Here is a 7,117-nt window from a genome sequence, read left to right on the forward strand (position 1 = left end):
CAAGGAGAGAATGTCAGGAAGCAGCGACAGAAGCAGGAGCAAGAATAGAATCGGGACAAGGTGCTTACTGTTCCACGACGGCGTAGTCCCGCGGCCTCTTCAGAAGAACGGAGCCCGAAGACCTCGCAGCCTGGGGCGCCGGCATGCAAGCCCCAGGAGCCGACGACGCCGCGGCAGCCGGCCCTGCGGCAGCACCGGTCAACATCAGGACAGGGGCACCACCTCGACAGATCAGCGCCGACCTGCTCTGTGTCGGGACCCCTGCCGGCGGCTTCTTTGGGGGGGTGACCTTGGACCTCGTGGTGACCCCAACAAGGGGCAGGGCCTCCCTCACCGGGTGGTCGTCGGCGTCGTCGTTGTCAGGGAAAACGCGGAGGAGATCGACCTTGCACGGAGGGGAAGTCTCCCCTGACCCCTCCCGGGTCGCATCCAAATCCCGCTCCTCACCCTCGTCGGAGTTACCGGAGGACAGCTCCACTGGGGCCTCGGTGGGCACTGGCGGCATGAGCCCGTACTCGTTGAAGACGGGCATGGCGGTAGAAATCTCTGCCCCATCAGCATGACGGTACAGCAGGAGATGTGAGTCTGGCGAAAACCCCTGGTCCTCCCTGACCAGCAGTCCCAGGGGCGCGTCCAGCTCCTCGTCAGACAGAAGATCGGGGCGCAGGCAGAGGTCGTCCCCCTCATCCTCGAGCTTCCACAGGGGGCGCGAGTGCGCCTGAAGCGGGGCCAAGTGCTGTGCTAGAAACTCCTTGAGTATCATGGCCCCCGTCAACTTCTGCACCCTCGGGTCGTCAGGCTTCAAGTCACCGGCCATCTTCTCCAGCATATGCTTCGCCCGGGGGTCGGTGAGCTTCGCGCTGAGCCAACTCTCGTCACAAGTGGGCATCCCTGTCGGCAGCGACAGTCAAGGGTAGGAGCACTTGGCATCCATGAGGACCCATTTGTTCCTGAACCCCTCGGCCTTCTTCCCAGCCTTCGAGATAGCGTTGGTCCCGTTGGCTGTGACGAAATTGGCGCACCCCAAGCAATGGCCATCCTTGACCTGGAGGTAGAAAAAGTGACGCAGCAACGCCACGGATGGCATCACCCCCACGAATGCCTAGCAGTAGAAGGAAAAAATCGATCGGAGGAGAACGGAGTTGGGATGGAGGTGGAGAGCATGGAGGGCGTAGTGGCTGAGCACAACGTAAAAGAAATCGGAGAAATCGGAAAAAGGAGGGACCAGCCCCGCGAACATGCTGTTCAAGAAGAAAGGATGAAAGGTGCTACCCAGAGCCTCAGGCTCGGTGGAGCCGGCCCGCGGTGCCGCCTCTATTTCCTCGTCGTCGTTGCCCACCGTCATCCGGCATGCGGCGGCCAGCTTTTCCTCCAAAATGGTGGGCGAGCTCAAGGCCGGCTCGTGCAAGGCTGGCGAGGCACGCAAGGCCTTGGCCTTGTCAGGCGCCATCAGATGCAAGCTCCGGGAGGATTTCCGCCAGATTGGGGGTCTCTTGGGGCAAGAAGGAGAAAGGGGATCTGGAGCAAGGCGAAGGAAGGCAATGAAGGCTCTGCGGCGCTTGCTAGCCTTTTGTCAGTCGGGCAGTTGCCGAGGTGGCATCGGGAAGTGGAGGCGCCCACGTCCCGTCAATCGCCACGCATCAATCAAGGCTGTAGGCTACTGGGGCCCGCGGTGCTCCCCACTTGCCCTTTGGCTTCACCTCGAAGCCAAATCTGAGTGCGCCTTGGGCTCGGGGGCTACTGTCGGCGTCCTGGGAACGGGGGTACCCAGACATGCCTGCCTGCGGCCCAGGGCGTGGCTCTACCAACGGCCTGGTATGACCCATCTTCATCAGAAATTACTCAAGACCCGCGCGATGGGCCGAGCCTTGCGAGGGGCCAAGCCTCGCGAGGCGGACGACACAAGCCCTCCTCAGGGGCGGCCTTACTAGGCTGGCTCCCGATGAGCAGAGATATCAATGCAAGGGGCACCTCGCGAGGTGCGCGTGACGTGAGACCAAAGCCAGGCGGGCGCCAGCGGGCGCAGAGTACCAGTTGCCTCTTTGGTGTTAAAGGGGCAAGCGCAGGCGCGGAGTCCTGAGGCATCAGGCAAAGGTTTCCATATCGGTTCAATGAGACCAAGACCAGCAGGACGGCAGGACGGAGGTCACCGCGGAGCCCACGGCAGCGTCACCACCAGAACCTTTGGCAGGCGAAGACCACCTTTTGTCAGGATAGCTTGTACTAGTTGTCTCCCTTCAAAATTGGCCGTTGTGGGATCCCTTCCCGGCTAACATTTGGTAAGAGGACCAGGGCCTCTATAAATAGGACTAGGCACCACCCTAGTAGGGTTGAATCATCGAGATCATCCTCGCACACACAAGCTCACCGAGCTCAAGAACACCTCTCCTCAGGAGGCTGTTCGTCCTTTGTACTTGTTCATCCTCAGCCTACAAGGAAATCCACCACACCACACTGGAGTAGGGTATTACACTGCAACGGTGGCCCGAACCAGTATAAACTCGCGTGTCTCTTGTTCTTTGGGTTCGTCGGGCTAGGCCTTGAGATCGTTGCGAGAGCGAGCTAGGGAGAGAGATATCTTCGTGCGCACCCCAGTGATCGAACCTCAAGGGTTTCCTGGAACCCATAATCCGACACGTGTAGTACTTTGTTTCAATGACTAATAGATTTTTGCAATAAGTATGTGATTTCTTTATGACTAATGTTGAGTCCATGGATTATACGCACTCTCACCTTCCACCATAGCTAGCCTCTCTAGTATCGCTCAAGTTTCGCCGGTACCATACACCCACCATATACCTTCCTCAAAATAACCACCATACCTGCCTATTATGGCATTTCCATAGCCATTCCGAGATATGTTGCCATGCAACTTCCATCATTTCGTTTTACTAGGACACGCTTCATCATTGTCATATTGCTTTGCATGATCATGTAGTTGACACAGTATTTGTGGCAAAGCCACCATTCTTATTTTTTATACATGTCACTCTTGAGTCATTGCACATCCCGGTACGCCGCCGGAGGCATTCACATAGAGTCATATCTTTTGTTCTAGTATCGAGTTGTAATTCTTGAGTTGTAAAGTAAATAAAAGTGTGATGATCATCATTATTAGATCATTGTCCCATGTGGGGAAAGGATGATGGAGACTATGATTCCCCCACAAGTCGGGATGAGACACTGGACGAAAAAAAGAAAAAAAAAGAGGCCAAAGAGCCCGAAATAAAAAAATGAGAGAAAAGAGAGAAGGGGCAGTTCTACTATCCTTTTTTCCACACTTGCGCTTCAAGGTAGCACCATGATCTTCATGATAGAGAGTCTCCTATGTTGTCACTTTCATATACTAATGGGAATTTTTCATTATAGAACTTGGTTTGTATATTCCAATTATGGGCTTCGTCAAATTGCCCTAGGTCTCCCTGAGCAAGCGAGTTGGATGCGCACCCAATTAGTTTCCTTTTGAGCTTTCATACACTTGTAGCTCTAGTGCATCTGTTGCATGTAAATCCCTATTGATGGGCATCTCCATAGCCCGCTTAATACGCCTAGTTGATGTGAGACTATCTCCTTCTATTTGTCTTCTCCACAACCACCATATTCTATTCCACCTATAGTGCTATGTCCATGGCTCACGCTCATGTATTCCATGAAAGTTGAAAAGGTTTGAGAACATCAAAAGTATGAAAAAATTGCTTGGCTTGTCATCGGGGTTGTGCGTGATTTAATACTTTATGTGATGAAGATGGAGCATAGCTGTCACACCCTAATTTTCATGCCACTACACTTAAAGCTAATAAATCATGACAAAATGTGGTTTGACAAAAACTTTTGAGTGTTTTGGTCTTTGCTTGATTTGATTTTTTGTGTATTGCTTGCAAGTGCTCTAAAAATCAAATAAATCATCCAACTCTTATACTCCTAATTGATCCAAAAATTCGCCCAATGACCATGCCATGTGTATAGGACATAATAGTATTTTCTTACAAAAATAATTTGGCCAAAAAGTATTTTTCTAAATTAGGTTTTCCAAAACCCCCTGAAGTGAGACTTGATCTACAAGTACTTAATTAAGGGTGTGAAAAATCTTTCAAAAATTATATTTGACTCCTATTAGATACAGGACTCCCAAAAGCAACAAAAATATTATTTCCAAAGTTATTTTACTATTTTATTCAAAGGCTTTTTCTTAAGGCTAGAAATAGTCTTTAATAGGTTAAAATTATTACTGTTACAAAAAATTTGGGAAAATTTAGGGAAGCTCAGTGGACATATATTGTCCATATATATGAGTTTCAACACATGGTCATGTTCAATATATTGGTCAAATACCTCAAAAATCCTTTCTATATATTTCAAGCTTTTGAAATATTTACAAAGGAAATATTCTCTGTAAATTCCAAGAAAATTCTATCATCTAAAAATGCATTATTTGGTGATCTTGCCAAGTCTCGTGTCTTGGAGAACAAGATAACATCCCCAAAACCCCTCAAAACTACTTCTGCCCATTTAGAAGTTTGAGCAACTTTACATTACCAAACATGCCCAAACGATCTCAAACTTGGTACACATGCTCAAATGGTCTAATTATGAATCTAGACCAAATGGCACAAGTTGGTGAGAATGATATCTTGATCAAAGGGCACCAAAACCCTCTCTGTCCAGAACCAAATTTGAACAACTCTACATAGCTAACTTTCTCCTTTTCATCCCAACTTTTGTCGACATGCTCAAATCTCCAAATAATGACACTACACCAAGTGGTGCATCAAGGGGGAAAAATTTGCATGTATAAATCTTGGAAAACTCATTTTTCTTAAATTCTAGGGTTTGCCAAAGTTACATTGGAAACTTTCTTCAAATGAGCTCAAAATTGGTACACAACCTCAATTTTATATGCCACTTGATCCTGTTAATTTTCATGTCCATTGGAATCCATTTGCTTGCCCAAACTACCATCAAACACCTTCTGGCACTTTGCCAAAACCACCATTTAGTCCACTTTCACTATTCTCCTTTGCCTCAAATTTTTACCAGAGGTTTGCCTGGTCATCATCTACCTCAAGTAACTCCCTATCTCCCAATGCTCAATGATTGAGAGGTAAAAACCCCCCATTTACCTCTCTGGACAGCCACAACCCCTCTCTCTCTCACCACCCTTCTCTCACCAGAGCTCCTCCAGGGCATCCAAGCTCCTCCCCACTTCTTTACTTCCCCCTAGAGCCCCTAGACACTAGAGGCCAAGCCCAGCGCACCAAAAAGATGGCCATGCCGGTCAAAGACGCGCTCTGGAGCGTGCTACAGTGCGCCAAGGCACTGTAGCCACACCCTGCCCAACGCCTCCGATGACCTCGGCTCTCCCCCTCGTGTCTCCCGAGCTCGCCTCAACGTCCATGACACGCAATGCTATCGGGCCCCTCCTCCCTTGCCCTCCTTCTCCCACCTCGAGCTCACCCAAGCGCGGCCTGGACCATGCCCATGGTGCACCGGTGCCCCCCATATATAGAGCCTCCCCTCGAGCACTCTCGCGCCTCTTCTGGATCCGTCTCTCTCCCATGCACCTCCTGGACATCATCCCTCTCCCCTCGTGCTCTCCTCCCCCTCCATGGTCGGGTTGTCGCCGTCGTGCCCCCAGACCAACCCGAGCCTGCTCCCCTCCCCCTCCAAGGAGTCTCCCCCGCACACTAGGCCTTCCTCCTCATGCTTGTCATGCCCTGCCCAAATCTCGCTCGAGCACCGTCCGACATTGCCATTGCCCCGCTAGCCTCCGCCCTCCCCTGGATGCGCTGACAGGGGGAATGGGTGCGGCACAGTCCCCCGAGCACGCCTGTGCCTCCAGCGCCACCTACGGTGGCCCGTAGCACCAGTTGTCGACGCCGCATCTCCTCTGCCTCTGCCTCTGCCTCGGGCGGGAGGAAGGAGACGCACCTACGGGCGGGCCCCGCCTCCTGCTCTGGCCCCTCCTGTAAGTGCCCCAGTGATGCGGTATGGGCGGCTGACGGGTCCCCCCCCTTTTATGTGGACACGGTTCCAACTCGGGGCCGCCTCTTCTACGTGAAGGCGTATTCACGAAGTACGTCTTCGACGTCGCCCGTGCGCCTGCGCGGCTCAACCACCAAGCCGGCCCATCAGCTATCCCTCGCCCAGTGCGCAGAATAAATGGTATAGCATTTTTCATTTTTTCCAGTAAAATTCAAAAATCCATAAATAATTGATCAGAGCTCCAAACGTGATGATTCAGATTTCCAGAGATTCCAAAAATCAAGATCTATTTAATGGGATATAGTGAACAGTTTTAGTGTGCTTGGTCTTCACTGGATCCATTAAATGGGTCATTTATCCACATAAGTCCACTTCAAAATTCCATAGGAGATTCATGTGGACTCCAAATCTGGTGAAACCAATTTCTAAATGTTTCTAAAATCATGCCTGATTTAGTGGGTACCTTTAATCATTTTTATAAAAATGCATTCTATAGACAACTTGCAGATCCATTAAATCCATTGATTCCATCATTTTGAAATGCTCAGAATTATCCACTGATCCAATCCCAATGAAACCACTCTCGTAATTTTTTCATATAACTAGAGATGTCCTAGGAAAGTCAAATTCATATTTTTAGAACACTTTTATTTTGGGATAATTAATTTGGTGCCCTTAGTTCTGTCCCACTCGGCAGGTTTACCCCTAGTTTCCGAAAACACTTGTTCCTGCCCAAACCACTTTGCCCCTCTTATGCTTTTGCCCTTTGACCGTTTGACCATCACTTTGAAAACTTCGTAAAAAATTCATACTAACTCAGAAAAATTCAAATAAGATATCAAAATGTTTAGAAAAGCATCACCTATATGTGCATGTCATTTGCATTCATGAAAAAAGTGTTGGCTAGTCCCCATCTAAGTTTTAGCTCATATGATTTTAGCATGAACAGTAAAATCTAAAAAAATTCTAAAAATTCTAAAAAAAATTGGTGGCAAACTTTCACCAATGTTTTGAGTGCTTGCCAAGTTTCATAAGGGAATGGCATTCGTGGAAGTCGTGGTAAAAAAATGAAATTTTGGACCATTGATTTTTGTTTTTTTGCCATGACTTCCACGAATGTCATTCCCATATGAAA

Source organism: Triticum aestivum, chromosome 2D (genome assembly GCF_018294505.1).
Source record: "Triticum aestivum cultivar Chinese Spring chromosome 2D, IWGSC CS RefSeq v2.1, whole genome shotgun sequence".
In the NCBI taxonomy this organism is placed as follows: Eukaryota; Viridiplantae; Streptophyta; class Magnoliopsida; order Poales; family Poaceae; genus Triticum; species Triticum aestivum.